We start from the raw sequence: 13,710 nt of genomic DNA on the forward strand, positions 1-13,710 counted from the left end.
AGGCTGGAGCATGTTCCCTCGTCCCCGCCTCGCCAAACCCGACTGGGTCATCCGGAGCCGTTTGATGGCACGCCTGAGGACTGCCGGGCGTTCATCACCTCCTGTCGCCTTCACTTCGATTTCAACCCGAGCGAGTTCCCGTCTGAACAGAGCAAGGTGGATTTTGCTTTAAGCTTCTTCAAGGGTCGAGCCAAACGGTGGGGGTTAGCGGAGTGGGAGCGCGGAGCTGAGATGTGCCGCTCTTTCCGTGTTTTTTTCCACTCATCTCCTCACCGTCTTTGATCCCTCTACACCTCATCAAGCTGTGGCCTCAGAACTCCCCCACCTCCAGCAAGGGGCTTGCAGCGTCTCGGATTATGCAGTGGAGTTCTGGACTCTGGCTGCCAGCACTCGCTGGCCGGACGACGCATTGGTGGACGTTTTTCTCCGAGGTCTCTCTGACGGACTCAAAGACAAGCTAGCGGCTAGGGATATTCCAGAGGATCTGGAGGAACTGATCGACCTCTCAGTACCTATTGACCGCCGGATGAGGGAACGGGCTTTTGAACGTCGTGGCAACACAGGCTTCCGCCCACCGCTGTCTGAGGAGGTTCCACCACTCCATTCCAACACTCCACGACAGGGTTTCCTTCCTCCCCTGGAGCCCATGCAGCTGGGAGCCGCAGCTCCCAGGGAGGGTCTTTGCTTATACTGTGGACAGTCTCGACACTCTGTGCGCGACTGCCTGGTAAACTCCAGGGTTCATCAGCAGTGAGGGAACTGGTGAGCCGCAAATCTTCTTTCTCTTCTCCCTCACGGCCCTCTACCAAGGTCTTGGTGACTCATGCAGGAGCTCAAGAGGAGTTTGAGACTCTAATTGACTCTGTTTCCGATGATGATATAATCTCTCAGGAGGTGGTGAACAAACTTAAAATCCCTGTTGAACCTTTATCACCCGTGTTCTCTTTCAACATTCGTTTCGGTATCTCACTATGGGACACGCCCCCTGCGCTGTCCCCCAGAAGCTCTTTTACATTACGCCAGTCCTGACTGGCAGACAGAAGGTGACATCTGCTCTCAGGAGGCGGGACTTCCTCCTATAAGAGCCTGACGCCATCTTCTCTCCTCAGTCTAACACCTCTTCTCGCTCCCAGAAGCATCCTCAGACGGCGGGTGTAGTATCCGAAGCTAGCTTAATTGTTCCTAGAGCGAGCTAACCACTCGGTCGCTGAACGCTAGTCCGTGTTACTCAAGCTTGTCTGGGTTACGCTGAGTCGACAAAGTCATGGAGCCTGAACCTTTCCTCGCCATGGACATGGTGAAACCTCTGCCTAGAGCCTGCACATGCAGCAGCAAAATTGCAGGGGCAGACACCCATTCTGCCTGTGCTGTGTGTCTGGGGCTGCAACATGCCCAGGATGCGTTAGCGTCTCCGGCTAATTGCGAGCATTGTGCGCGCCTCTCCCTCAAGACCCTGAGACGCAGACTAGCGCGCCTTGCTGGTCTGTCCAAGGCGGATCCAATCTTGGGGTAACCAGCCCCCCACTACCAGAGCTAGCTGAGTCTACTCGGGGGGAGGTGGCAGGCACGAGCTGGGGCGACCAGCTAGATGCGGTCGCGCCACTCGAGGACCTGGAGGAGCAGGAGGCCGCGCCCCGGAGTTCCAGGACATGGTGGACACTGTGTCCGACTCCGGAGACGAGTCCATCAGCCTTGGCTCTAAGGAGGACGAGGAGGACAGCGAGCCTTTTCTTCTGCCACCGGCTGCAAAGCCGCTGGCTGCGTGCGACGGCTTCCCAAACCCGACCACTGCGATGGACCTGCATGATGTCTGCAGAAGAGCAGCTGAAAAGCTCCGCATTAAGTGGCATGAAGCCGTCACTGAGACCACCACGTCTCGCTATAAGGGAAAAAGACTGCCTAAAGCCAAGTCTTCCAGCAGACAGCTGCTGCCAGTTTTCCCTGAGTGCTTGGAGGAAGCGACCAGGTCCTGGAGCACCCCCTTTTCAGCCAAAAGCCCCGTCCTGGGAGGCTCGGCTCTGGACTGGGCCGACATGGAGGGGAACGGGTTTTCACATATCCCTCCAGTCGAACCGCTGCTGGCATCCCACCTGCACCCGACGCAGAAGTCCACCATGACTTCCGCAGGCCCCGCACTGCCCTCGAAAGCTGACTGCTTCCAGTCAACTCTCACCGAAAAGGGCTACAAGGCCGTTGCCACATCGGTGAAAGGCCGTAATGAATCTTCTCTGCTCCTAGCCTACCAGGCAGAGCTGCAGGAACAGATGTCAACCACACCAACCCCAGACCTGTGGGACGAGCTATGCATGGTCACAGACCTTTGTCTGCGTCTCCACAGGTCCGCAGTCCAAGCCTCTGGGCGAGCCATGGCCCTCATGGTAGTCCAAGAAAGAGCCCGGTGGTTGAACCTACCTAGTCTCTCTCAGAAGGAGAAGACTCAACTCCTCGATGTGCCAAAGAGCCTATTGGGACCAGCGGTGGCCACTATGCAAAGGCTCTGTGAGGAGTTGGAGTTGATTGCCCCTATCCTCACCAGGGTTCGAGAGGGGAAACACTCTCTCATCCTCGTAGCCCCTCGGTGGCCCGGGAAACACTGGCTAGCGGATATCGTTCAGATGCTGCACAGCCAACTATGGCCTCTGCCTTTACGCAGGGACCTCCTGTCGCAGGCCCGCGGGGAAATTTTTCACCCCCATCCATAACGCCTGGCTCTGTGGGCCTGGCCCGTGAGAGGCTAAATCTCATGGCAGCTGGACTCCCACAGAACGTCGTGGACACGATCCAGAGTGCCAGGGCGTGGTCTACTCGCTCCGCCTACGGCACCAAATGGCGCATTTTTGAGGACTGGTGCGTTAAAATGGCCGTAGTGCCGTTCCACAGCCCCGTCCCAGTCAATCTATTGTTCCTTCAGTAACTGATTGAAAAAGGTTTGTCCTTTTCCACCATTAAAGTGTATCTGGCGGATATTTCTGCCTGTCACATAGGTCTTAATGACAAAACAGTTGGCCAGCATCCGCTTATTTGTCAGTTTATGAGGGCCACACGTCGGCTCCGACCGGTGTCGAAAAGCCTTGTTGCTCCTTGGGATTTACCAGTGGTGCTAGACGCATTGTCGTGCGCACCGTTTGAGCCACTGAGACAAGTGAACCTCAAAGCGCTTTCTTTTAAAACAGCTCTGCTTATTGCACTGGCTTCTGCTAAACGAGTGAGCGACATCCATGCATTGTCAGTTCACCTGTCCTGTTTGCAGTTCTCTAGGGGGGATTCTAAGGTTTTGTTTAAACCGAATCCGGCATTTACGCCCAAGGTTTTCAACCCTGCCATACCTTACCACCCCATTTAGTTTTTTGCATTCAACCCTCCTCGTTTTTCCTCTACGAAGCAGGAGAGGCTTCACACATTGTGTACTGTGCGGGCCCTGCGCGTGTGTGTGGAGAGGATGGCTGGCTTCAGAAAATTTGAGCAGCTGTTTGTGTCGTGGGCCTCTCCTCACACAGGTAAGCCCATAACCAAACAACCCCTGTAACACTGGGTTGTGGGTGCTATAACCATGGCTTATAACAGCAAGTGATTATCACCCCTGGCGAGCCTGCGCGCTCATTCCACTCGTGGCATGGCATCATCATGGGTAGTTTTTCAGGGAATTTCTCTGGATGACGTGTGCACGGCTGCCAGTTGGGCAACACATCACACGTTCATCAGATTTTATAGATTGGATGTCACTAGACCAGGGCTGCCTCATGCAGTGCTAGGTGTGGGGTCCACACCTACACCTGTATAATCAGGCTGGCTGCTCTCTGTTGGTCTTCGGGGTAAGCTTATCTGGCAAAACGGGAGTCTCTACATCCCATAGTGAGATACCGAAACAAGTGTTGAAAGAGAAAGTTAGGTTAAGAAATTAACCCCGGTTCTCTGAAACATGAGTGAGGTATCTCACCAGATCACCCTCCTTGCCTGGAGCGAGAAGAGGTGTGCTTACTTAGACTGAGGAGAGAAGATGGCGTCAGGCTCTTATAGCAGGAGGAAGTCCCGCCTCCTGAGAGCAGACGTCACCTTCTGTCTGCCAGTCAGGACTGGCGTAATGTGAAAGAGCTTCTGGGGGACAGCGCAGGGGGCGTGTCCCATAGTGAGATATCTCACTCATGTTTCAGAGAACCGGGGTTAATTTCTTAACCTAACATTAGTCATTCACGCCATAAATGGGTCTGTTATCCATAAAGTGTCATGTCGTACTATTCACATGTCTGTGTCTGTGACCGGAAACCACATAAAACGGATGAGTGGTTATGCAAACACACCTCATATTGACTGGTCTACTGGACAGGTTTTGTCATAGAGTCCCTTTTGTGTACCTAACTGTCTCTCTTCTGCTGCATTTTGTAATCCTGTTACAGCACAGCAGTCTCCAGACCCGTCTGGTCTCAGTAATGTTCGCTTTGTTTACCATGATCTATGCAGTGTTTTCTGTAAGGTTCGAGCTAAATCCCCCCCCCCCCCACCGCCCTTTTGATTGTGCTATTGACCTCTTGCCAGGAACTCAACCGCCTAAAGGCCAAATTTACCCCCTGTCTCCGCCTGAGCGGAAGGCTACAAAAACCTGAGCCTCCTTAAACAAAATCAAATCTGGGACATCGATTTGGATCCCACATGAGGACAAAAAGTCCAAAAATATTTCAAGATTCAAGAAAAAGTTCTGGTAAGTAACAGTAATAGGTTTTTGTGGATTAAACGTCTAAAACAGTTTTCTCCTTTTCAGGCCACATATTGGTTTAATGTCAGGCAATATTTAAATATTTGACAATAATAGACAATTTTTTCACAGATCTCGTACTGACTGTATGTGACTGAACTGGGCGCACAACATTTCTTTTTTAGTTTTCCTGAAGCTGCGTTGTTCACCGTAGCGACCAGAACAAAGAAGGCTCGGGTATGAACAGAGGGGGAGGCCGGTGCGTGTATATACATAATAACTGGTCAAAAGATTGCCTAATTTTCCACAAACATTGTCCACCGGACTTAGAATCCTTTTCCGTTAAATGCCGTCCACTCAACCTAAGAGCTAAGAGCCATGCTAATTACAGCTATTTACACACCAGACGATGCTAACGCTAGCATAGCTCTCATTGCTATAAGGGTGATTTCAAAGGTTCAACAGGACTGTTTAATTTGCTCACCACTACTTGAGAAATGAAATCTCCATCAGAGCCTGATCCTATCAAAGTCTAAAATTCCTCATGGAGCTGTCCATGCGACACCAGGATCCTTTTCTGTGGCCTTGAGGGATGGGAAAAAGAAGTAACACGACTTACCAGGTTTCTCCTGGACATTTTTTATTTTTTTTTTATTTGAAATGGTTTATTTCAAGCAATTAAGTAGAAATAATACACAATAGCAATATAATCATCAGTTATACATTCATACAGTAACTAATCAAACTTAGGATAATTAGACATATTAATAAATATTGCTTGAAAGGGAGTGGAAGGAAGCGAACTTATATAATCCAACCCTGTTATACTATAACCATTTTATTACTTGATTTATCAATATCCGGTTCCCAGTTTTTATCAGACAGAATTAAAAATCATAAGATATCGATAAAGCACATGACAAAGATGAATTACTTAAGTATTACGTCAAAAATAACTATTTTAGAAATCAACATGGCAAATGCAGATCAGTCATCTGAAATATATGCAGATTATGTTACTTATAAAAGCCATTCATATGAATAAAACATAATACTATATCAGTAAAGTAGACACAACACTGTTTCAGGAATTTTCATAGCAAAATTTCATCAATTATCAAAAGTTAAAAACATGTGCAAAATTATGCTACATTAGGAAAGATTTTTGAATCAATTTATCAATTTTAGGAGAAAGTGAAGTAATATCATTAAAAGTCAATCAATTTAACCATTTTCAATAAGTGATTAATCATTTGTTTTACTTTTTTTAAATATTTTTTTTGTATTTCTATTTTTTTTATAATAAAGTAATGCTGTAGGGGAAAAGTAAAAAGGGTCCATAACTGTCGATTGTCCAAGGTTGGTATTTCTTCTTTTACTGATAACAGCCGGTCTTCTGGGTTCAAAACAGAGTTAATAGTTCTCTTCGATGTTATGTCTGCAGACATTAGATTCAGGTCCATATCCTTCTTCAGCTGATATCAGCGACGGTGAAAGTTGAGGTCAAGTTGTCTGCAGGTCAGAACTCTGCTGTTATTCAGGTTACGTCAGACATACAGAGAAAGTGATGAATCCACATGTCATATTTCTTGAAATTATTTGGCTCTTTGGTTTATTACTCCATGTTGTTTCAGACGACCGTGATTAAACACTTTCCAAATCTTTCATGGTGTTCACAACCAGAACCTTGGACCGGTCCTCTGGACCGAGCGGTTTGACATAAATCCTGCAGCCTTTAACCCAAGTGTTCTCAATCTGCTTAAGCTTCCTGAGAAGCCGTGCATGTTTTGAGATTTCAGCATTCCTTCTGGTCAGATGGTCGTTCAGATAAGCAGCCGAACCTTTCAGGTGTTTCCTTTGGGTCATCAAAGCTAGCTTGTGTTTGTGATTCACAAACCTGATGAGGATCGCTGGTTTATCCGTCTCCTTTCTCCTGGGGAGCAGGTGGCAGGTCTCGATGGTATTGAGATCCAGGGAAATCCCTTTAGATGTGAGAAATGAATGTATTTCCTGCTCCAAAGACTCTGCACCGATCTCCGTATTAGCACTGCTAGCTATGCTAGCGCTAGCATTAGCAGTGCTGGCTCCTGCTGCATTCAGCTTCGCTCGAGACTTGATTGGTACTCCAGTGAGAATGACATTATTCATCCTTACTTGCTGTTCCACATCGTCCAGTCTTTTCTCCAGAATCTCGACCCGGTTTTCTCGCTGCTCGTTTTGAGCCCTAAATCTTCGGAACTCTTCCATCATTTCCCAAAGTGGCGTTAGCTTAGCCGACACTTGTTCCATAAAACCTTTCAGCGTTTCTTGAATAATGTCAAGAGTCTTTTTGAGGTCTTCGTATTCCTGGGGTTTCTTCTGGGGCATGGTCAGCTCTCTTTTTTGGGGAAAATCAACCTTTTAAGTAATTTGAAGATAGTAATATTCGCAGAGAGGCACGCCACGCGTCCTGCTGTGTAACCCGGAACCGGAAAAAAAAAAAAAAGAAAAAAAAATGAAGGTATTAGGACAGTTGCGAAGATAATGACTGGGGTGTCCACAGTACAAACACAGCCTCGCTCCCATGTGCCTCTTTCGTTCAGCAGGAAAAAGACATCCTGATCACAGTTACACCCAGTCCGAAGAGGAAGTAGAATTCACACAAGAAACAGATTAAATCGGAGTAGAACACACGGGCCACAGTGGAAAAAATCTTTAGAGCGGCATTCTTCTCGTCCTCGTTCCCTCATTCTCCTATTGATGTGGAGAGCCAGATCGATCAGCCTCTCCAGCTCCTCTGGAACTTCTCTCGCTGCCAGCTCATCTTTGAGTGTGCCGGAGGGACCCTGAAGAAAAATATCCACCAGCGTCTCGTCCAGCCAGTGAGCAATGGCAGCCAAAGTCACGAACTCCAAAGCGTAATCTGCAACACTACAGGCTTCTTGCCACAGTCTGAGGAGATCCGCAACAGCAGCTCAGTGAGCAGATGCGTGGAAAAAGCTTCAAATGAACCCCAATGCTGAACTTGGAACTCTCTTGGAACTCAAAATGGAGCCGGCATGAAGAGAGAAATGCCCGGCAGTCCTCACCTAAGCACATCTAGAACCATGACCGACAACAGCTCAGCTGATGGCATTTGTAAGCCTCTGGTCTGAGATTCTCCTGCTGGGTAAGACATGGTCAGCTCATAATGTCACGACCAAAAAAACGGTCACTAAAAATGGTATTTTCTTAATATAATAAAAACCTGCATTCACTGTTTGAGCAGCATCCTCAAAACATTGGACAGTCGGTTGCTGAATATCATGCATTTTTGTGGTCTATTATGGTCTCATTGGATTTTTTCTGCAAAAAGAAACAGGTCCAAAGCCTTTGGGTTGTAGACCACTGGTCTAAATAACTTGATAAAAGACACCTTTGTAATGCACTTTTGTTGACTTTGAGATTCAGCTATTAATTATTTTTCTTATGGAAAACTAAGCAACCACTTTCCAAGTCCCCATTGAAGCAAACATGAATTTTCTCAGACTTCAAATGTGCTGATGTCCTTACATATCACATATTATTACATGGAACTCCTAATGATTTTTGTTAAACTAAACATTTGAACCATTTTTTGTTTTGCAATGACTGTTTTATTGATTTAAAATGCATGTCTTCATAGAGGAAGTGGAACTTTATTAAATGATGTTAAATATAAAGCTGCCTCACCCCCTAGCAAGAAAAACGAACCCTACAGTTCAGATCAAATGCCATTAAAAAACGTATCAATAGTTTACAACAAAAATAGTTGAAAACATATTTTGGGATTTTCTTATAATATATCCTTCTATTTTGATAAATTTGTAAATTTGTAAGCGTTTGCACTTTCCTGCTCTAAAGACTGTAGAAAGCAGTTGCTCTGCTAAGAAAAAGAGGTCAGGAAACACCTGCATCAAAGTTATATGTCTTTCTGACACCACAAAATATGTACTGAAAAGAGGCCTGCAGAGAAAACATGCATACTGGACAGTGTAACGTGTCTTCTATGAGATGATACTCCACTTGTGAGGGGAATTTAGGTTGGATTTGTTTTGATAAGTGACATTATTATTGTTAAATATCCAAGTGACAATTGGATTGGCTGCGCGGTGGTGTGGTGGTTACCGTTCTAGCTCACAGCAAGAAGGCCCCCGGTTCAAGTCCCGGCTGGGGGACGTGCACATCAATGAGTGGAGCATGTTCTCCCTGTGCATGTGTGGGTTTTCTCTGGGGACTCCGGCCTTCTTCCTCCCACCGTCCAAATACATGCTTCATAGGTTACACTAAAATGTCCATAGGCGTGAGTGTGCATGGGTGTACGATTGTGACTGTTACCTCCTACTTTAGGGAGGAGGGAGAAATGTGCAACATAAAGAAAATAATGATTAACGGGCGGGGTTAAGGTTGGCCACACAGCCGTTTATTTGGTGACACATAAAAATGAAAGGTATCTAAAGAAAAATAACCAACAAAGCATCAAAGGGGGAATAATTAATGGCATACTTAAATGCTCATGCTTTACAGCAAGACACCAAATAACTCAAAATGAAAACAAAAGACCACAAGAGTAAATGTAACAAAAGGACAAAACCAAAATCAAACTAAGGGGGAAACCAGAGGCTTTCTCGAGCTAAGGCCAGGCAGACAGCAGGGGCAGGCTGAAGATACAAATTCCCACACCGGAATGCATCTGCCACTGGAGCAGAGGATCCTGGGAGCTTTAAAAGCTTCCTTCAAAACCAGGCGATTGGTAGCAGCCTCAATCAGCACTGCAGAGGGGGCGGAGTCAGCGTCTGTGCAGGAGCTGGACTTCTGCAGGAGCTAGAAACACAAACACATACACACACCCAAAACAAGCAGTCAATACCAGGGGTTGAAATACCCCTCCCCTTAAGCTAACAAACCTTTAAATATAAAGGTTTGCAAGCAAACCAACCAAAACAAATGAAGTGTGTGATGCACAACTTACTTTAAAGGAAGAACTTGAATCCAATCTAGACAGGTCATCACCTAACTGGCTCTCCTCTCCAACAAAACCGTGTGCCGGAGGAGCAGGTTGGGAGTTCCGAGCCGGAACTCATGCTTCAGGCCTGAACATCTACCGAAATAACCTGTGCGTACAAGTGGATCAGCTCTCCGTGCGGCACGTCGCTGTGTGCATACGCAGACTTAGAGTGCCCCAAATCAGACGGCTCCCTTTGATCCTTTCCTATTGTCACCTGTCTGAAAGAAAACCTGTCATGTTCACACGACGTCGTGACACGGTTAGTTCCTGAAAGAAGAGGCATAGACAAACCATCAGACAAGTCATCTCGCGGCTGCGCGCGAGTAATGGCGCACTGGGGTTCTGCGCTGACGTTTCAGCGGCACTAAGGTGATTTTCTGCAGTACCGCGAGATGTGGCACAATCTTTTCACCAACCACATCATTTCCCAGCAAAACTGTAACACCTTTTATGGGCAGTTCCGGACAAACTGCCATGGGAAAAATACCTGTAATTAACTCAGATTTTAGGTATACGAGATGAACAGGGCGTGGAGAATACTCCATGCCAATACCACAAAGTATTCAGGTATATCCACAGGAGGATGAAACTGGAAACGGCAGTGCATTTGCCAAAATAACGGTCTGGGAACCACCTGTGTCCCTCAAAATGCGCACTGAGCACTTGCCGCTGAGCGAGATAAGACCTTCAAATATAAAAGGTTTAAAGCAGGAGGCTGGATGTTTCTTACCTTTACCTGAATTTAAGATGACTCCCATCCCTTTTGGACTAGAAGGACTCTGTTGGGCGTTTTCAGATTTAGTTTGGTGGAGAACGCAGTCAGCAATGAAATGTCCAGTTTTCTGACAATAAAAACACTTGCTTGTTTCTCTGGATGCACATGGTTTATTGTGAGTTGGCTGAGGTACAGCAGGTGGTTGTTTGGCACAGGGAAGGATGTTTTGTGAGTTAACACATACTCATCAGCGAGCACCACTGCCGTTGTCACAGAGTTAACTTTCTGCTCATTCAGACAACAAGACTCTCCGGCAAACTTTTTTTGAACTCTTCCAATAACATAAGTTCCCGAAGAGAAACAAAATCATCAGCTTTTGATGCTGTGCACCATTTATCAAAGAGAATGCTCTTTTCACGAAAAAACTCCTCATGAGTTTGTGACGGACTTTTTATCCGCTGTCTGAACATTTGGCGATAGGCTTCAGGCACAAGTTCAGTTCAGTTCAGTTCAGTTTGTTTTTAAACATTACCTAATAAAAAAACTTTCTTACTTAAATACCAGTTTTACTAAGATATTTATCATGTGGTTAAACACTGTGGTTTGCTTCTTCATGTGTCACCAAGCCAAACTATTTAATACTTGGTTACTGAATGAATCGAAATACCTAAAGAAAGACCAACTCCCATGAAAATTGTGTTTGTTTTTTAACATGTTTTTGTAGCATTTTTCTCATTAAGGAGGATATACATTGCATAATAAATTCAAATGTTTTAAACAAATTGCATTTAGGTGTCAAAAAGATACAATTCTGACTTCTACAAAAATGGAATCAAATTATACAAGAGGTGGCGCCAACCAACTTGCCTACTGTGGATAACAGAAGATAGGCTACGAGAGGCTACGTGAGGTGTCTTACCTGTCCACAAACCTTCAACACACTCCAGCACAAAGGGGGACTGAGCTGCACACAAGCATTCACAGGAGAGTAGTGAAGCAAGAATGAGCCCCCCATTCCCATCCATCTTAAGGAGCTTATTTGCAATCCTGGTGCCAGGCTCTGGTGTGTGGTTGGACAGTTCGTCAGGTCTCCACCAGGTAAGTACACTCCGCCCACTCAGCTCAAGGATCATATGCATAGGGAAAAAGAAAGAAAACAGCGAAAAATCTTTGCGTGCAACAGCCACCATGTCCCAACAAGGCTGCAACATCAGCAAGCAGGTGTCAGACTCATGTTTTTGGGCCGGAATCATGAAGAGATAGCTGGTCGACCCCTTCGGGGTCCCTGAAGGTGTAAGAATTTACTACAGAAAGTATGTGGAGTTTCTGACTGAAAAAGAACTGTGCTTTCCGTAACTAAATCATCTTCATGCATAACAATGTAACATCTCATGTCAGGAATACCTCTGCATCATTGTCTGCTATGGGCATTAAAGTAGATAAACTGATGGTATGCCCCCCATCCTCTCTTGACCTCAACCCTATTGAGAACCTTTGGAGCATCCTCAAACAAAATATCTATGAGGGTGTGTGTCATGATCTGTGGTGAGTTTTTCTCCAGTCTCCCAGTCCCCTTCTGGTGAGCCTAATCACTGTCCTGCTCTGCCTGCGAGTAACGCAATTCAGCAGTAAGAATAACTCCTTTCAGAAACATGAGCAAAGTCAGGATGTCCATAGATCCAAATTTGTTGCTCCAACAATGTCTCCAAAAAAGAGAAAAAACTGTAAAACAGAAAATAAACCTGTCCTTAGAAAAGTCCAATATGAATAAAATTAGCTTAATCCACCATCGTTCAAACATCTAGTAGTCAACAAATATATATTTGCCACCAACGTTTTTACAAAAATAAACACTCAATATTGTACATCTAGTAAAAATAAAGCAACTTGCAGACGATGATGTCAAAAGCCTGAACACAGAAGTAGATGTCAGAGGATGAACTTAAGTCTGTGTGCTTGCTGAGAGGAAAATACAAGATGGGCGACTTCCTGTAACAACATCTTGTCTTAACAGCGTCTTCAACTTATTCAAATTATTACTCGGGACATAATAAAGGGGAGAACATTACCTGTGAGCCACGGTATTTAGAACTGACAGTTCCTCACAGTCTTTGCCAGTTTGTTGTACCTTAGCTTACAATCCAGCATTTCACAGTTCCTTTTTCTGTCCCTGGTTAAGAGTTGGTCTGTCCCCCTGGTGTTTCTTGATCTGGCTTTTCTGCCTCTGAGTTTTAGCCTTTAAAAATGACCTCATAATGCAGCAAATTAAACAAAGTTCAGTTCTTTGGAATTTATCAAATTTTGTGGAACTTTGTTATGAGTAATAATGTAGAGCAGGTCCAGCCCAAAAGAACGACGTAGGAACACTCTCCAGTAGCTCAAAAGGTGCCAGTGCAATGTGGTTTGGGTGGTAGTCGAAGGCGGGTGCCTCAGCGGCCAAAAACCCTGGTCATGGAACTTGGCTTTTGGGACATTGATGTCACCTCTCTGGGAGGGAAGGAGCCTGAGCTTGTGCGGTAGGTTGAGAGGTACTGCCTAGACACAGTTGGGCTCACCTCCACGCACAGCCTGGGCTCTGAAACTCAATCCTTTGAGAAGGGTTTGAATGTCTAACATTCTGGAACTGTGCATAGTGAAAGGTGGCGGGCTGGTGTGGGCTTACTCATGAGCCCCCAGCTCAGCCGCCAAGTGTAGGAGTTCACACTGGTGGATGAGAGGGTCATGTCCCTTTGCCTTTGGGTGGGGGACAGGTGGACTGTGGTTTCAATCTATGCGCCAACCAGCAGTTTGAAGTAGCCTGGCTTCTTGGTGTCTCTCTGGAGGGGTACTGGAAACGTCTGGCTGAGCCCTCCATCAGGGAGGTCTTTAACTCCCAATTCCGGGAGTGCTTTAAACAGGTACCGAGGGAAGTTGTGACACTGAGCACGTGTGGACGAAGTTTTCCACCTCTATTGTCTATGCTGCTGTTCGGAGCTGTGGTGCCTGTCGTGGCCTGTGTCCAAGTGTTGCAAATCTCGTGAATCTCGCTCCAGGCTTTTTGTTTCACAGCTCTGTTCTGATATATAAAAGACATGGTGGCATATAATTCCAGCCGGGCACAAACTGCAACTATTAATTTCTCAAAGGCAGTATAAACACATCGTCTATAAACATAGCTTAATATGTCGCCGTCAAGCTGGCATTGTAGCCGATGGTCGAAATTCCTGTTATTCACATGATCAAGTTTTACTATTTGGGACTATATAATAAAAATACTTGCATATTAGATGCAGGCAGGGCCTTTTTGTGTTTTTCTTTGCC

At 45.9% G+C, this 13,710-nt stretch overlaps 1 long non-coding RNA gene across 1 annotated transcript; it reads right to left on the reverse strand.

Moving 5' to 3' along the window:
* Positions 1 to 9,088: 9,088 nt before the first annotated feature.
* On the reverse strand, positions 9,089 to 13,503 carry LOC110015507. Its single transcript, XR_002290718.2, has 2 exons — positions 9,660 to 13,503; positions 9,089 to 9,511 (listed from the first exon to the last, which is right to left on the reverse strand). It is a non-coding gene; the product is annotated as an uncharacterized LOC110015507 (long non-coding RNA).
* Between the last annotated feature and the right edge of the window lie 207 nt (positions 13,504 to 13,710).

Source organism: Oryzias latipes, chromosome 8 (assembly GCF_002234675.1).
Source record: "Oryzias latipes chromosome 8, ASM223467v1".
In the NCBI taxonomy this organism is placed as follows: Eukaryota; Metazoa; Chordata; class Actinopteri; order Beloniformes; family Adrianichthyidae; genus Oryzias; species Oryzias latipes.